This window comes from Dermacentor albipictus, chromosome 2 (genome assembly GCF_038994185.2).
Source record: "Dermacentor albipictus isolate Rhodes 1998 colony chromosome 2, USDA_Dalb.pri_finalv2, whole genome shotgun sequence".
Taxonomy (NCBI): Eukaryota; Metazoa; Arthropoda; class Arachnida; order Ixodida; family Ixodidae; genus Dermacentor; species Dermacentor albipictus.
In genome coordinates this window covers 139199363-139215149 of record NC_091822.1, presented here as the reverse complement: position 1 = coordinate 139215149, position 15787 = coordinate 139199363, and the positions used below count along the sequence as shown (strand labels likewise).

The 15787-nt window shown below is 46.0% G+C and overlaps 1 non-coding gene across 1 annotated transcript; it reads right to left on the bottom strand.

The window, feature by feature from the left end:
* Positions 1-1355: 1355 nt before the first annotated feature.
* TRNAT-GGU (transfer RNA threonine (anticodon GGU)) lies at positions 1356-1430 on the bottom strand. The gene has a single exon. It is a non-coding gene; the product is annotated as a tRNA-Thr (tRNA).
* Positions 1431-15787: the final 14357 nt, after the last annotated feature.

Sequence of the window (15787 nt, the reverse complement as noted above, 5' to 3'; positions counted from 1 at the left end):
TGTGATACCGTTTTTTCTTGCTTAGAAGCAATAGAGTGGTTATTTTAATTCTTCAACTTTTCTTTTTTTAATTGGGCAGTTTTGAAAAAAAAGGGCATTCTAAGATGTTATTGGCAGAAAACTTCATATATTTCCTACCATTCGGCAGATTTAAACTGTCACTTTTAAATTCAAGTTTTCAGCAATTTCGCTACAGCGCCTTTCGAGAAAAACAATTATTTATTTACCACGTATTTAAAGAGGAGCCCCTGAGGGAAAGCTCTCCTAGAAGACAAGACCAAATCAACAAGCACATTTCACACGATAGAAACACATTTTGGGTTGCTATCTCTCAAAAAGGAACGTAAATAATAGAAAATGACAAGCCCTCGCTTTGTTGGAGAAAACAACGCCTCTTCCTTCGATTATCCATCACTATGGTTGCGCACGCAGTAATGTTGCGAAAAGCCGGCAAAACTGTACCTTTTTTTGGCGGGCCATTAAATTAATATTACTCATTTCACAAATTTCCGTCCTGCCTCCTCCAAGCAATTGCAAAAACCTTTAGTCATTGAACGAGGAGCAATGGTTGTTCCTGCCTAAAAATTGTATAATATCGACATTGCACGATTTCAGCACTGAAAGCTATAGCAAACAAACAAAATCGGCAGAGCCCATTTGAGGACGATTGTCGACGGTAATGCATTTAACATTGAATAGATATTTCGACAAAACGAATTATCGCTGTCGAAACGAGTTATGCGTGAGCCATGTACTGCGGCGGAACTACTCTTTCGCGCTTCCGTAAGAACACTCGGCGCAATAAGGGGCCGCCGCCGCGAAGCCTGCGCGTCGTCTCCGAAATGCATGGCGATCTGGTGCGTGCGAAGGTTGAGAAACGCGTCACGCGGCAACCGAGCTGCTCCCTCGCACTTCTTTCGGGACAGGCTGCGCCATCTAGTTGCAGTGCCAATAAGTCAGCGCGTTGCCTCCGAGACAAGCAGAGCGGCGTTCCGCTGCTTGCGAAGGCTGAAAATTGTTCTCTCGCTTTCCAGACACTCAGTAACACATACTCGGTGACCGAAGGTGGCGAGAGGTTCCCTTAAGAGCGGCACATACCCAGTGCGTTGATGGAGCAGTTCGCTCGAGCGTTGGGGGAAAGGCTTTCACTGAAAAAGGCCCAGTGCATTTGTGGCGCAGCCGGTTAATGCGTTGGGCCTCTGTCCTTAAGTAACTCTTGTTGCGTGGGTATCATTCTGCTGAGCATAGGATAATTATTAAAGGGAAAATCAGACATCCACCAGTTCATAGTGATTGCTACAAAGGAAACCCGTACGGGTTCCTCGAAAGAAAAGCCTCATAGTTGAAGAAAAATTCGTCCTGGTCCGGGACTCGAACCCGGGACCACCGCCTTACCGGGGCAGCCACTCTACCAACTGAGCTAACCAGGCAACTAGCAGATGGTAGGGCGAAGTCGAGGAGGAGGAGGAGACAAAGGAGAGGAAAGACAGGGAGGTTAGCCAGTGTAAGTACCGGCTGGCTACCGTGTGCTGGGGAAAAGGGTAAAGGGAATATAAGGAGAAAGAAGAAGAAGAGGGAAAAAAAAGAAAATTCACACAGTAACGCGAAACTACGCTCTACAACGAAGTCGAATTTGTCGACAACACGAAGCAAAGTCAAGAGTTTGACGTAATAGTTCTGCAGAAACCCTCAAGGTAGAGAGAAGTCTCTACCTATACATACATAGCCCCCGGAAAGTTTGTGAAGCATCCTAAGAATGCTTACGAAACAAAAGCAGCGGAGTCCATCTCGCGATGACTGTCAACGGTAATGCGTTTAGCATTGAATCAATGTAGCGACACCAGCTGGGTATTTCCACCGTCGAGACAAGTTATGTCTGAGGCGTATACTGCAGCGGGATTCCTCTTTGAGTTTCCGTGAGAAGAGTCGCTGCCATCTGGTGCCGCCACCGCGAAGACTGCGCGTGGCCTGCGAAAATACATGGTGTGCCGGTGCGTGCGAACGCTGGGAACAGCGTCATGCGGCAACCGGGCTCCTTTCTCGCGCTTCCTGGACCCACTGCGCCATCTCGTGGCACTGCCGAGAAGTGCACGCGTGGCCTCTGAAATGACAAGCAAGGTGCCCTTGTTCCTGTGAACGCTGGGAATTCTAAATAGCACTTCTAGTTATATGGAATAGCGAATGAAATGACGGCGCGCAAAGGATATGATACCGTTGGTATACTAAGACGGCTATAAAATTCGGTTTATTTATTTTATTGGGCCCTCAAGACCGATGTATTACAGAGGGGAGTGGCTAAGAAACATGTACATAAGTAAATAACAAAGCAGCAAAAGGTGGTTAGTTATTACAACAAAAATTGATGAGTTAATTGTATCCGGGAGTCATGATGTCGGATATGGCGAAACGAAAGTTTGAGTTGTCCTTAATTTCTACAACTGCGTCGCGAATGTGGTTGCATTCCTGAGAGGTTATGGGAATAAATAATTCTTGACAGGTTCTGGAAAGGCATTGAATTATTCCAACCTTATGGCTACGATCAATGCGAGATGAAATGTAGGTAGGAGATGATACGAGATTATCGCGCAGGTAGTAATTGTGGAAATACAGCTTATGAAATAAAGTATGGTGGTGGTGGTGGTGGTGGATTGTAGCAACAGGCGGGTTTAGCCTGGCGAACAAGGCCGGCGATTGCTCCGCCCGAGCGTCTCGCACAATACCGCTGATGGGTTTCACCATATGTCCATCAACCCAGTGTCTCTTAAGAATTCGATCAGGAGACGTGAAGTTTCTTTGCGGGCCATCACTGATCCCTCGGGAAATATAAGGTGTTGCAGGCGCGCATGCGGAAGGTCCTTGTTTTGCAAATTCTTCAGGAGAGTGTCTCTTTCATCTTGGAATTGCTGGCAGGACCACAAAAAGTGCTCAATGTCTCCTGTCTCGTTGCATGCCGTACAGTTCGGAGAATTTATTCGCCCAGTTTTAAATAACCAGGCCAGTGTGTTAGCAGATCCTGTCCTTATACGATATAGAAGTGAGGCTTCCTCTCGGTGCAATCTCTTGGTTACGCAGGGCATATGCGGTGGAACCCAAAGCGATGAAAAGTGATTTCGAATTTCAGATTTTTGCACTTGGTTACTCTTTGGAGCCTTGATTTTGGGAGGATGATAGAGCGCTGCGTATGCAAGCGCATCAGCTTTGTCGTTTCCTGAGATACCAATGTGGGAGGGAATCCACTGAAACTTTACTGTGAAGCCTTTGCTGTTGAGTTCTTTCACCATGGCTAGGGATTTGCGTGGGAACTTGAGGGATGGCAAACCACGGTATACTTGTTGTAATGCGGCCTTTGAGTCCGTAAGGACAACCACATTCTGCGGAGGCAAAGTCTTTAATTTGCGCAGAGCAGAAGCTATCGCTACGCCTTCCACAACTGTCGACGAGGCTATACAGTCCAGACGCCCAGACCACGCATATCTTAGAGAGGGAATGTAGTATGCAGCTGCACAGCGGTCTTAATCTGCCTTGACAGAGCCATCTGTGTATACTTGTAGGTGATTCGGGTAAGTCGTGTTCAGGTGTTCCAGGACTAAAGACTTGGCTTCTGCAGATGGAATGCAGCTCTTTGATTGCAATCGTGGTACACTTAAGTTGCATATGATGTCCTCGAATGTCCAGGGTGGTTCTATCCTTTCCCTCGGTCTCGAGCAGCGCAATCCTAATACGCGAAGCGTGTTCAATGCTGCATAAAAATGTGAGCGCGGCCTGTTACCTATACGTCGTAAGAGGGCTCTACCGGGCGTAGACTCACTCAATCGTAGTAGCTGGATCATGAGAGCCTCGGAACCCTGAAGTCGTAGAGGGCGTGACTCAGCTTCGTAGAGCACTTTCTTGTTTGACGCTGGCTGAGGCACTCCAAGGCAAAGTCGGATACCTTTTCTGTGGATGGCTTCTAAGCGCTCGTATTGGCTGTCTGAGGGTGACATCAGAGGTAGCTGATACAGGACTCGACTGGTAACCAACGCTGTATGTAGTCGTAGCATCGACATCGGGTGGTTGCCCCAGCGTATGCCAGCGACTCGCTTGAGCACATGTAGCCTGGGTGACGATGACGCCACAACGTGGTCAACACCGCGGCGCCAGAGTAGCCTGTGGTCTAAGGTAACGCCCAGAAATCGGACGTTGGTGGCTTGTCGAATCTGGTATCCGTCCAAAGTCAGCGTCAAGCGTGTAGATTTTCTTTTCACTCCAGAAAATAGTATGAATGATGATTTCTCTGCTGATAGTGTTAATCCAATCGTTGCCAAGTGACCCTGAATTGCTTTTACTGCTCCCTGGGCTATTCGTGCGAGGCGGCGATGCTGGTAGCCGGAGACCCATATGCAGATATCATCGGCATATATAGACATCTTCACTGATGTTCGACGGTTTAGTACTGCTGGGAGGCTACTCATGGCAATGTTAAATAATAAGGGAGATAAAACACTCCCCTGTGGCACACCACGAAATATACGTATTTCATCGCTCAAAGTGTCGCCAAGACGAACTCTGATGCGACGATCATTGAGGAACGAATGTATGTAGTGCAAGAGATGACCCGTGACGCCTATAACTTGTAACTGGCTGATGATGGCTCTTTGAGACACGTAGTCGTAAGCCTTAGAGACATCCATAAAAACAGCAAGTGTCGACAGGCCGTCCGCACTGTAATGTTCTATGTGGCTTAGCAGGTCCAGCACATTGTCTTGGGCGCTTAGACGCTGCCGAAACCCAGTCATGCACGATGGTAGTTTTCGACCCTGCTCGACATACCAAGTGAGTCTTGTGCACGCCATCTTCTCCATTAGCTTCGCTGCACACGAGGTCAGTCATACCGGTCTGTATGAGTCCAGAGCTGTAGGATTCTTTCCAGGCTTCAGAACCGGCATCACCCATGCTACCTTCCATAAATGTGGGATAGCCCCACTGGCCCAGACTTGGTTGAAAAATGCCAGCAAGTCACGCCGCCTCTCAACCGGTAGGTTAGTCAGCATCTGATTACTGATAAGGTCAGGTCCGACCGCACAGCGACGTCGGAGGCTGCTCATGGCTAGTTCCAGCTCTCTGAGTGTGAAAGGAGCATCCATTAGAGACGACAATAGCGGTGGAGGCGGGTCGGTTGTGCCGGCTGACCTGCCGGAAGAGTATATTTCAGCGAACGCATTCGCAAGACAAACGAGTGTCTTGCCTAACTTCAATGCTAGGGCTTCAAATGGCTTGTGTGGTCGAAAGTTTCCAGCAAGGTTATTAACGACCCACCATATCCTAGGAACTGGTGTGAAGACCGATAGGCTTGCACAAAATGATGCCCATTGATCTCTTCTTAGTTTCCTTGTATACCGCCGAATCACTGCGTTAATCCTGTTTTATATAGTCTTCATTGGTGGGTCACCCTTCGTCCTCATCAGCCTCCGTTCCGCTCTTCTACGGGCAGCGCATAGATTTTTTAGCTTTAGATCCGGAGCGGGGAAGTGGTCGGGTAGCTTCAGCTCAGCGGTAGCCAATCTCTTGCTACGTAGCATGTCCGCGAACAGGTCTCCAGATGATTCGCTTAGGCCGTCCCTGTACGTATCCCAATGCGTCACAGGACAGGATCTTCGGCCGTTGGTTCTATACCCAGCAATGTTAACGAAGACAGGAAAATGATCACTGCCCATTCTATCTTTGCTAGTCGTTGACGATGCGAGGATGTCCGTTGAATGTAACGTCAAGTCAATGACACTGTAAGAGGCCGGTGGTCGAAAAAACGTTGGCTGTTTGTCATTTGCCACGCAGAGTTCCTCGGTGTTTAAAGCTCTAACAATTTGCTTTCCACGTGCATCAGTCGTCTTGTCGCCCCAGAGAGCATGGTGCGCGTTAAAGTCCCCACATATAATCCTCGGAGCTGGGCAGCGGCTGCAGAGGTCTCTTATAATTTCTCCCATCAGGACCTCCGAAACCGATTGGGAGTCCAGGCGAACCAGCTCCGTGGTTCTTACGTTCGCTCCAAATACAGACCGTCCAGAGAAGATCAACTTGGGCTTCACAAGACACGAGACCGTTGGCTACGTCGAGACACCACCTCGGTGCTTCAAGTGTCAGCGCTATGGACATGTGGCCAAGTACTGCCGTGGTGAGCAGCGGTGTAAGAAATGTGGAGGACCGCACGATTTCAAAACATGCGCATGCAGCGAGAACTTTCTATGTGCAAACTGTAGTGGTGGTCATCCAGCGAGTTATAGCAAGTGTCCTACGCGTGCAGCGGCAATAAAGCGTAAGAAAACGTTTATCTTGGGGCCAACAGGAAACGATGAGAAAAATACGATGAAGAAAAAGACAGAAAGTCACAGAGAGTCGGACGAAATCAAATGGAGCTCAAAGAGTGAAACTGATTTTCCAAGCCTGAAGCCTTCTCCAGGAATCCAGGACACAGTGGTGCCATCGCGCAGTGGACCGGCTATAGCAGTCAAATCAGTGAACAGAGGCGCCGTAGAAGAGAAGACTGTTGAACAACTGGAGAAGCGAAGTTATGTGTCTGCACTGCAGCGACCCCAACCGCGTTGCGATGAAAAAAATTAACAGGAGGACTGTCAGCAGGTGCTACGTGCTCTCTTCAAGGCCTTGCGATCACACATAGAGAAGATGCCGGCGAGCTCGATGAAGGAAATGCTCGAAGTAGTCCTGGCTCTCGAGTCAGTGATTGTAAGCTCTGCCTCTTCTTAAAGCACCAAGCAATATGAAATAAAGTAAGGCGAAAGCACTTACGCCGGGATGAGAGAGGAGCAAATAGTTTTCAAGGCAGTTACGCTTGATGCGCGGCTATAATTGCTATAAGTGAAACGCGCGGCATTGTTTTGGATTAGTTCAAGTGATTTAATAAGGGCTTCGAGGCGCGGGTCCGAGATGGATGAGGCATACTGCATTTTACTTCTATTAAGCGCTCTGTATAAGATTAATTTTAATGATGTAGGAGCAGAAGAAATATTTCGGTGATAATAACCTAGCTTGCGGTTAGTATTGTTAATTACCTTATCGATGTGCAACGACCAGGAAAGTGACGAGGTTATGTGGACGTTTAGTTATCTATAGGAGGTTGCGACTTCTAGGGGAGCATCAGTAATGTAATAGGTGGGCTTAGGAACATTGCTGCAAGTTACGCGCATACATTTACATTTAGGGCCAGACAATGAAATCTTCCTTACCTCAGTAAGGAAGCCTTCATTGCAGTGAGGCTACCTTATGTCACTCTGAAAGGTTCCTTACTGAGGCGCCCTCGGTGAAGGCTTCCTTGGTGCTTCCTTGGTACTTCCTCAGCATAAGAAGCCAAACAATGAAACCTTCCTTACCTCACTAAGGAAGCCTTCATTGGGGTGAGGCTACCTTATGTCACTCTGAAAGCTTCCTTACTGAGGGGCCCTCGGTGAAGGCTTCCTTGGTGCTTCCTCAGCATAAGGTAGCTCCAAAGCTACCTTCATGCGTCCTTACGCCGCTCCTGGCCCTGAACGAGCGCTTCACCTCACTGCTTAACCACGTGGCATTCGCTTGCGCATGCGCACTGTCGCCCACCTGCGGAGAAGCGCGAGCACGGTACGTCTTGCCAGGCATGTTCGTTTCAGTCACGCGTGCGGCATGAAAGCATTGCTAGGCGTTGCTAGGCGTTGCAAGACGCCGGCGTGCCAGCGTTGCTGGAGCACATCAAGTTTTGCACTGTAATGCGCAACTTTTTTTAACTTTATTAAACTAAACTAGAAGAAAGCGTCCACGCTTCTCTATATTAGCTATTCAATTTAAAGATTATGCGACGATACAACATTTTTTAATAGAATAATGGTGTCCGCGGAAAGATTTGAAGAGATAATCTCGAACCCAGGCACGCGGCAACCGCTCCTTAGGTGAGGACGGGTGAAGGGAGCTTTCAGAGTACGCTTGCTTCCTCCATCGGTCCTTCGCTGTAAGGAGGCCTCACGTAAGGTTAGGAAGCGCTCGAAGGAAAGGAACTAGGGGTGTGCGAATATTCGGAATTTCGAATACGAATCGAATATTTTCCATATTCGAAGCGTATTCGATTCGAGAAATGCATGTTCGGAAATTCACGAATATCCGAGGACGGCCGAATAACGGTGGAAACGGCGAATATTCGGATAGACTGCGAATAATTGAGCAATTAACCAATTGTATGCTCGCTCCGCATTCTCCTAAGAACATGTTTATTAACTGAGAACTTCGCATGATCCGCTCATTATCTCTATGCTCTGTTTCAGTCTATCTGCTTCAGGCATTTGAGACATGATCAGTTTCGGTTTCTTTTTCACCAAGCTTTATAATTCCAATTATTTTGGAATGCCCCATTGCCTTGAAGGTTGCAAAGGCAACTCAGGGTTGCCTTTGCAACCCTGAGTTGCCATTATCTGTATGCTCTGTTTCAGTCTATCTGCTTCAGGCATTTGAGACATGATCAATTTCGCTTTCTTTTTCACCAAGCTTTATAATTCCAATTATTTTTGGAATGCCCCATTGCCTTGAAGGTTGCAAAGGCAACTCAGGGTTTGCTAACATTGATTCAAAATATATCAAGGCTCTTTGTGCGGAGTGGCCAGCCTAGGCATGTTTCTTGATCCGCGCTCTATGGCCACAGTTCATCAGGCATCTGTTCAGATGATCTGGCTGAAAAACCTTGTGACAAGGGAGCTCCAGGAAGCCGTCGTGGAACACCGTGGGGACACCGCCGTGCCAGCGTCGACTTCGTGTCCACTGGTGGCATCGAGTGTATGGAATGCTTTTGACGATCTAGTGATGAACAAAGAGAAGACACATTTGGCATCTGCCCCTGAGGGGGAAGTTACAGACTACGCGCAAAAGCCTCTTCTGGAAAGGGGCATGAATCCTTGTGAGTGGTGGCAGTCCATTGGCCGCTTCAGGTACCCGCTTTTAAGTGCACTCGCCCGGAAGTACTTGGCGATCCCTGCCACTTCAGTTCCTAGTGAAAGAGTCTTTTCTACCGGTAGAAATGTGACAGTGCATAGAGAGCGTTTACTTTCTGGCCATATTGAGCAGTTAATTTTCCTTCACGACAATCTGTAACAAGCGTTTTACCTGACTGAGGGCATTACCTGAGTCCATTATCTATAATTGAGTACCTCTTTAATTTGAAGCAACCTTGTAAAATGCAATGTTATTTTTAAAAGGGTAATAAAGCTATTGTTACCTCTCTTGCAATTTTTTAATACTACACATGTATTCGATATTCGAGTCGATATTCGAAGAGAGTTCTTCGCCTTATTCGTATTCGATTCGTAATCGAAAATTTCAATATTCGCACACACCTAAAAGGAACGTTTTATTGTTTGGACCAAGCTACCTTCATGCGTCCTTACGCTGCTCCTGGCCCTGAACGAGCGCTTCGCCTCACTGCTTAACCACGTGACGTTTGCTTGCGCGTGCGTGCTGTCGCCCACCTTCGGAGAAGCGCGAGCACGGTACGTTTTGCCAGGCACGTTCGTTTCAGTCACGCGTGCGGCATGGAAGCGTTGCTAGGCGTTGCACGACGCCGGCGTACCAGCGTTGCTGGATCACATCAAGTTTTGCACCGTAATACGCTACTTCTTTAGGTTTAATAAACAAAACTAGAAAAAAGCGTCCACGCTTCTCTATATTAGCTCATCAACTTAAAGATTGTGCGACGATACAACCTTTTTTATTGAATAGTGGTGTTCTGGTGTTCGCCTAAAGCTTTTAAGAGATAATCTCGAACCCAGGCATGGCGGCAACCGCTCCTTACGTGAGGACGGGTGAAGGGAGCTTTCAGAGTATGCTTGCTTCCTCCATCGGTCCTTCGCTGTAAGGAGGCCTCACGTAAGGTTAGGAAGCGCTCGAAGGAAAGGAACGTTTCATTGTTTGGGCCTTAGTTACGTTAAGTAGCGTTAACCAAACGTCACATGTCAAAGAGCATTTATATCATCTTGTAAGAATTTGTTATCATATTTGTCTGAGATTTCACGGAAGATAACAGTCATCTGCAAAAAGGTAAATATTAGAATAAAACATCATTGGGTAAATTGTTAATGTCAATTAAGAAAAGAAGAGGGCCTATAACTGATCCTTTGGGCACGCCAGAGTCTACGGAATTAAATGGTTACATATATGCAATAGAAAACATTGCGCATGACATGTCATTTTGCTCGGCTGTGTACAACACGATACCTCTTGCGAAAAACTAATGATAATACAAAAGAAGTGTGGTGTCAATGCGATGGAAGTTGATTAGGTATTAACAGTTTATACGACGATGAAACCAGTACTTGCATCCATAGTTTTATCTACTTGTGTCGTGAAATTATTTATCAAAGCGGATGCTGGCTAGAGCAAAAAAAAAAAAAAAAACACCGCTTCGACGGAGGCTCAGGTGGCGTGCACAGTTCAATTTAAGTCACTAATGAGATCGTACTACACCGATTTAACGTGCCTTTGTCTCGTAAGCAAACGGACCTTGGTGGGCAGCTCGATTTATAGGTGGAGAGCTCCTTCCTTGTAGGGCTGCAAGCTCCCCGCGGGGTGAACCAATTTAGAGGACTTTTACCTCTGTCCTGCTCGGCAGGCATTCCTGGCTCTTTCTTTGTATTTTTGTTCTTTTTGACAGAAAGAACATTGCCGAGAAATTGCGTGGCAATGACCGCAGACTGCCCACGCGAAAGGCGAAGGAACCGCACCAGATTTTAGAGTAGTACTTCAATACTGGAGATTGAGTGAAATTGAGTTGAAATGGAAAGCTTCCGACGTGTTTGGAATACTGCCGTGTGGCGTCAGTACACATAACAGCAAGCCATATGCGTTTTATAAAAAAAAACAAGAGTGAAAGAACATTTCGTTTTTTTTTGTCCGAATACATGTGAAACGCAGAAATGCTCTAATTGGACGCCCACTGGAAGAATTTGAATTATATTTGTTGTACTTAGGAAAACTAAATTATTGCGATTTCAGGAAGCAGAATATTGATTTCAAGCATTAAATGTTTTACGAAAATTGCCGAAAAATATTTTTAAAGGGAATTCAAGTACGAGGTCTAGCAGTCTGTAACTCAGCCGCCCTACTTCCCCAAATACAAATACTACAGTTATGCAGACAGCAACCCTTAGAGCACCTAGAGACGTTAAATTTCATATACAGGTTTTCAGCATACGGGCAATTCCTACATTTTTTTCAAAAGTTTCACAGAAGTCCTAACTCACAAATTATTGGTATATATGCTATTAAGTGGTGTATAATCCATTCATTCTATATAGTATAGGTGCATTAAAAGATAAATTTTACATAATGGCGATATTGCTATTTATTGCTCAGTTTCAGAGGGGTAAAACCTTTGTATGTTCTTAAATTTAGCGATATTGACTATATTTTTCTGAAAAACGAAGGCGTAAACAAAAAATCTGGTGTCTACAGTTGGCAGAATTACCTTTTTTTTTTTTAAATGTGGCCAACTTCATCAAAATTGCTGCAGTGGTTAACAAGGAGAAAGGTTCTCCGACTCTCACGTATTCTAATAGGAGCTCCCAAGCTAAAGCTTGCTTTTACTATAGAGTAATTTACTGGGCAGCACGGTAAATACAGGACGAAAAGGCAGAAAGAATCGATACACAGCAGAGTGTGTCGGCAACTCTACTGGTTCTTATGGTATTTTTCGCCTTCCACAATCAATTGCGAAGTAGCACGCTCGTGAGGTCGGGTTTTGAAGGTATGCTGAAGCATCCCGTTGGCATGAGGACAAAAAACACAGGCAATGTAACCAGTGTTAGTCCTGAAGTGTGTATTCTTTGCCCTCGTCTTATCGCGCTGCTTCATTATACCTTCAAGATGAACCAACTCGAAGAAATCGAGAGGTTGAGTCCTTTCTGCCCTGCCGTACAAAAATTTTTTAAAAAAGATGTTGGGGTGATGAAGCTGAACGCCCTCTTCTAAAGCACCGCCTAACGCGTCACACCACTGGTTCCATTGAGCGCGATAAGGAAAACAAAACTAATAACATTATTTACTACTCAGACTGAGCCGTAAATGTAGCGTGAACGTCAGCTTGTTGGGTTCAGTGCATGACGCAATCTTCTTCTATTAATTGATATTTATTCAAGGACAAGCTTGCTCCTTCATTGTCATCGGCTACTTCTACTCGCAAGGGCAAGCGATATTACAGACACAAAAATACTTAGACAGTCAAATATAACGAACATTTGCAACCTGCTCCATTGAATTTTGTGGTTGTGTTTAAACACGTGGAGCGAACATTGAATTCACCCGCCGTGGTTGCTCAGTGGCTATGGTGTTAGGCTGCTGAGCACGAGGTCGCGGGATCGAATCCCGGCCACGGCGGCCGCATTTCGATGGGGGCGAAATGCGAAAACGCCCGTGTACTTAGATTTAGGTGCACGTTAAAGAACCCCAGGTGGTCGAAATTTCCGGAGTCCTCCACTACGGCGTGCCTCATAATCAGAAAGTGGTTTTGGCACGTAAAACCCCATAATTAACATTGAATTCATCACTCGCCACATGCGGCTGGTCGTGAAAAAAAAAACGGAAGACAGAATTGCGCCGGTAAATTAGCGCTGAAAGCAATATGAGTCACCATGGACTCAACCGACACACACACAAAAAAAATATCAAAAAAGAAGCAGGCTGGTATACTTGGGCACAGCGTCAATGCCACATACAGTTCTATTCTCCAAGGAGGCGTTTTAGCGGATGTGAAGTGCCAGTAGTAAAACTTTCACACAGTATTTCGCAGTATTGTGACTGCAGGAGACTCAACAGTCGTCGCCAGTGCACTGAAAAATAAATGCAGCGTCACCTCGCCTCCCCACAGGGAGATATTTTTACGAGCCCATGTGCGGTCCTCGTAACACTGTACGTCTTTGATATTAAAGGCGTACGGCTTCTTTGGCGCCATCAGATTATCACAGAACTGAGAATTCTATAGCAGTATCGCTTGTCTATCCATAAGTGATACCACTGTGCGCCTCGACAGGCACATACTATATATATATATATATATATATATATATATATATATATATATATATATATATATATATATATTCGCCACCACGGGAGGAACAATTTATGTTTCACATATCCCACAGACCAAAGCTACTTAGCACAGCCTCCAGAATTGAGCGAACAGGAGGCAATCCTGGCTTTCTGTTTTTGCACTTTTGCACCATTCGGGACGGCTTGATGATGTTGCTTGTGGACGCAATTTTTTTAGAAATATTTGGACACCAGCAACCTAGTAACCAAGTCATCTGATATTGTCGCCACGCTGTGGCGTTCTCGTATAGTCCAAGTCAGACTGGGATCAGTGAGCAGCGCGTTTTGCGGACCATGAAAAACTATTTTTATAATTACTTGCAAAAATGCGCAATTGGAAATTTAAACACACACGGTGCAATGTTTTGCTTCTTCTGAAAAGCATGTAGCTATCCAGTCGGCGACAATTCGTATGCTACAAAACATGCAGATGTAGCCGAGGTGTAAAAGTTGTGCAGGCCGCGACATCGCTTTCTAAGAACAGACTGCGGCGGGTTTCCACAACTGACATTTGCATTGGAAGGATTACTGTCTGAGTACGGGCAATTTAATCATGATCTGTGTTTCTTCGTGTGCAACCATCTGCAGAAGCTCAATTTTGTTTTTCTTTTTCAGATTTAGTTCCAATAACGAGAACTCTCTATAAGCTAGCTAAGTTCAGCGTCTGTTCGCTCTTCAACCACTAACTAGTCATATTCAGCAGAAGAAAGATGCAGCAGACATCGGAACGTCTAAAAATAAAGGAATTGTTTTCATGCTAGGAGCTTCTGCATGGTGGGAATCATAATATCGAGCGCTTGCGGTATATCCGATGGCCGTAAGTTCAAAAGTATTTTCTTTTATCTCCTCGGCGTCGGTTTTTTTTCTATATATTTCAAGGCACTTAGCTACCAGAGCTCTGGCTACCTATTGTATCTTTCACATTATCAAGATAACCCTGGCCACAGCTTCACTTATTAGAGGCTGTCAGCATCGTCATCTAGAGGTGCATATCTGTCTCTAAACGAAAGTCCTCCCGGGAGCAACTACCCATTACTGCAGCCACGTCCCATCTTGCTAGCGCAGAGTTCTCCGTAGCTGTTAGTTATTGGAAGTCACCTGAACTCGGGTACCCAACTGCACACACCTACAGTGGTAATAAATTCATTAGTCAACTTTTTTTGACAGCCAGAACCTACAGGTACAATCAACCACCAGTTGTGTTCATTGCCGGGGATAGTAACTTTTTGTTAATTCTCTCTCGTAGCCACAAAATCCTAACAAGGTTGCAGCTAAACCACGACAGGCATCTGTACTCCTACACTCTTGTCGCGTCTATACACGTCTCTCTGTCGGCTGCGCAACAAAGAAACGTTTGGCCTATGGCTCTTCTCTCGCCGATCCGATCCACTAATGGACTCGCGCAAGCCATGTCTTTCAATGCGTGAACGTGACGCAGCTTCTGTCGAAACGGTAGCATGATAATGATAAAGGTAAGGAAGAAGAGTCCGTGTGGCACGTTTCTCTTGCGCAAAATGCAACTTGAGTGGCATGCCCTTCACGCCCACTGCTATAGTAAGCCGCCCATTAAGCCGCATGAACCGTGAAACGCAGTGAACTTGCGCCAATCACCGTTGTCACCCGTTCATTGCAGTCGCCTTATGCTGACAGAAGCTAGTGACACGGTTGTGCTTACGATTATTTTTTTTCATTCACGGGCACTTTTCGGCTGACTGCATCATTCTGATGAGTTAGGCAACACCAATTTCGGAAGATCCAGACAGCTTGGAGGAAACGTAAATGTACAGTAAGTGCGTTTCTCTAGTGCTTAACAACGCAACCAAGTCTGGCGTGCGCGAATAAAACCATTCCGTTACGCGTACCATGACCTTCCAGGGCCGTTGACACCTTGAGTTGTTCGGTGGGACTGTTTCATAGGATTACATTACTGCATTCCTTTGCCCTGTTGCATTCCTGCCGCCAGCCGTAGATTACGCAAGTGCTAGGTAAGGCCATTGGGAGTTGAGGGACATAAAGAAAAAAATAAATAATGCGCTTTCTACCGATTCCCTCCAGCACACTGCTTCTAAAATGGACCCATTGCGGTAACTTCATTGAATGGGTTAAAAACTGTTCACTGAGATTCCGCATGACCTTCCTCTAGACCCGGGATCATGCGACTGCGGCGACCCTTTCTCTATTTCTAATACTGCCTATATATACCAACGCCGGTAGAATATTCGATGAACGGGTGCGCACAGACGCTGTGCCCATACAAAAAAGGGGCGAAACGTGCAGAATAGTCGAGAAGTCAACGTTCGCAAAGGGAGAAAGCACCATACGCATTAAGTAACGTATGAGTTCGCCACTCGGGTCACGCCAGCCCGTGTCATTGAATTCACTGCTAAAGTTCAAAACCCCGGCCATTAACGCGATGCAAAAGCACCACGTCTTTTTTTAATGCAATATCGTGCGTGCTTATCTTTCTGTGTAGCAGAAGTTGACTCCTTGTATGGCATTGCTGTTAGTCGTTTAAAAACGTCGTTCCTTTCGATAAACGGGATACGAAGCGAACTATCAATAAATTCTGAATACTGTACTATGATAAGCGCGCTTCAACAAATGTGGTTTCACAGCACCGGCTGGACTATATTTTCTTTTCCGAAGGCCCACGGAATGTGATGGTATTAAAAACTATACTTACCAAGTTTGGAAAATGAGA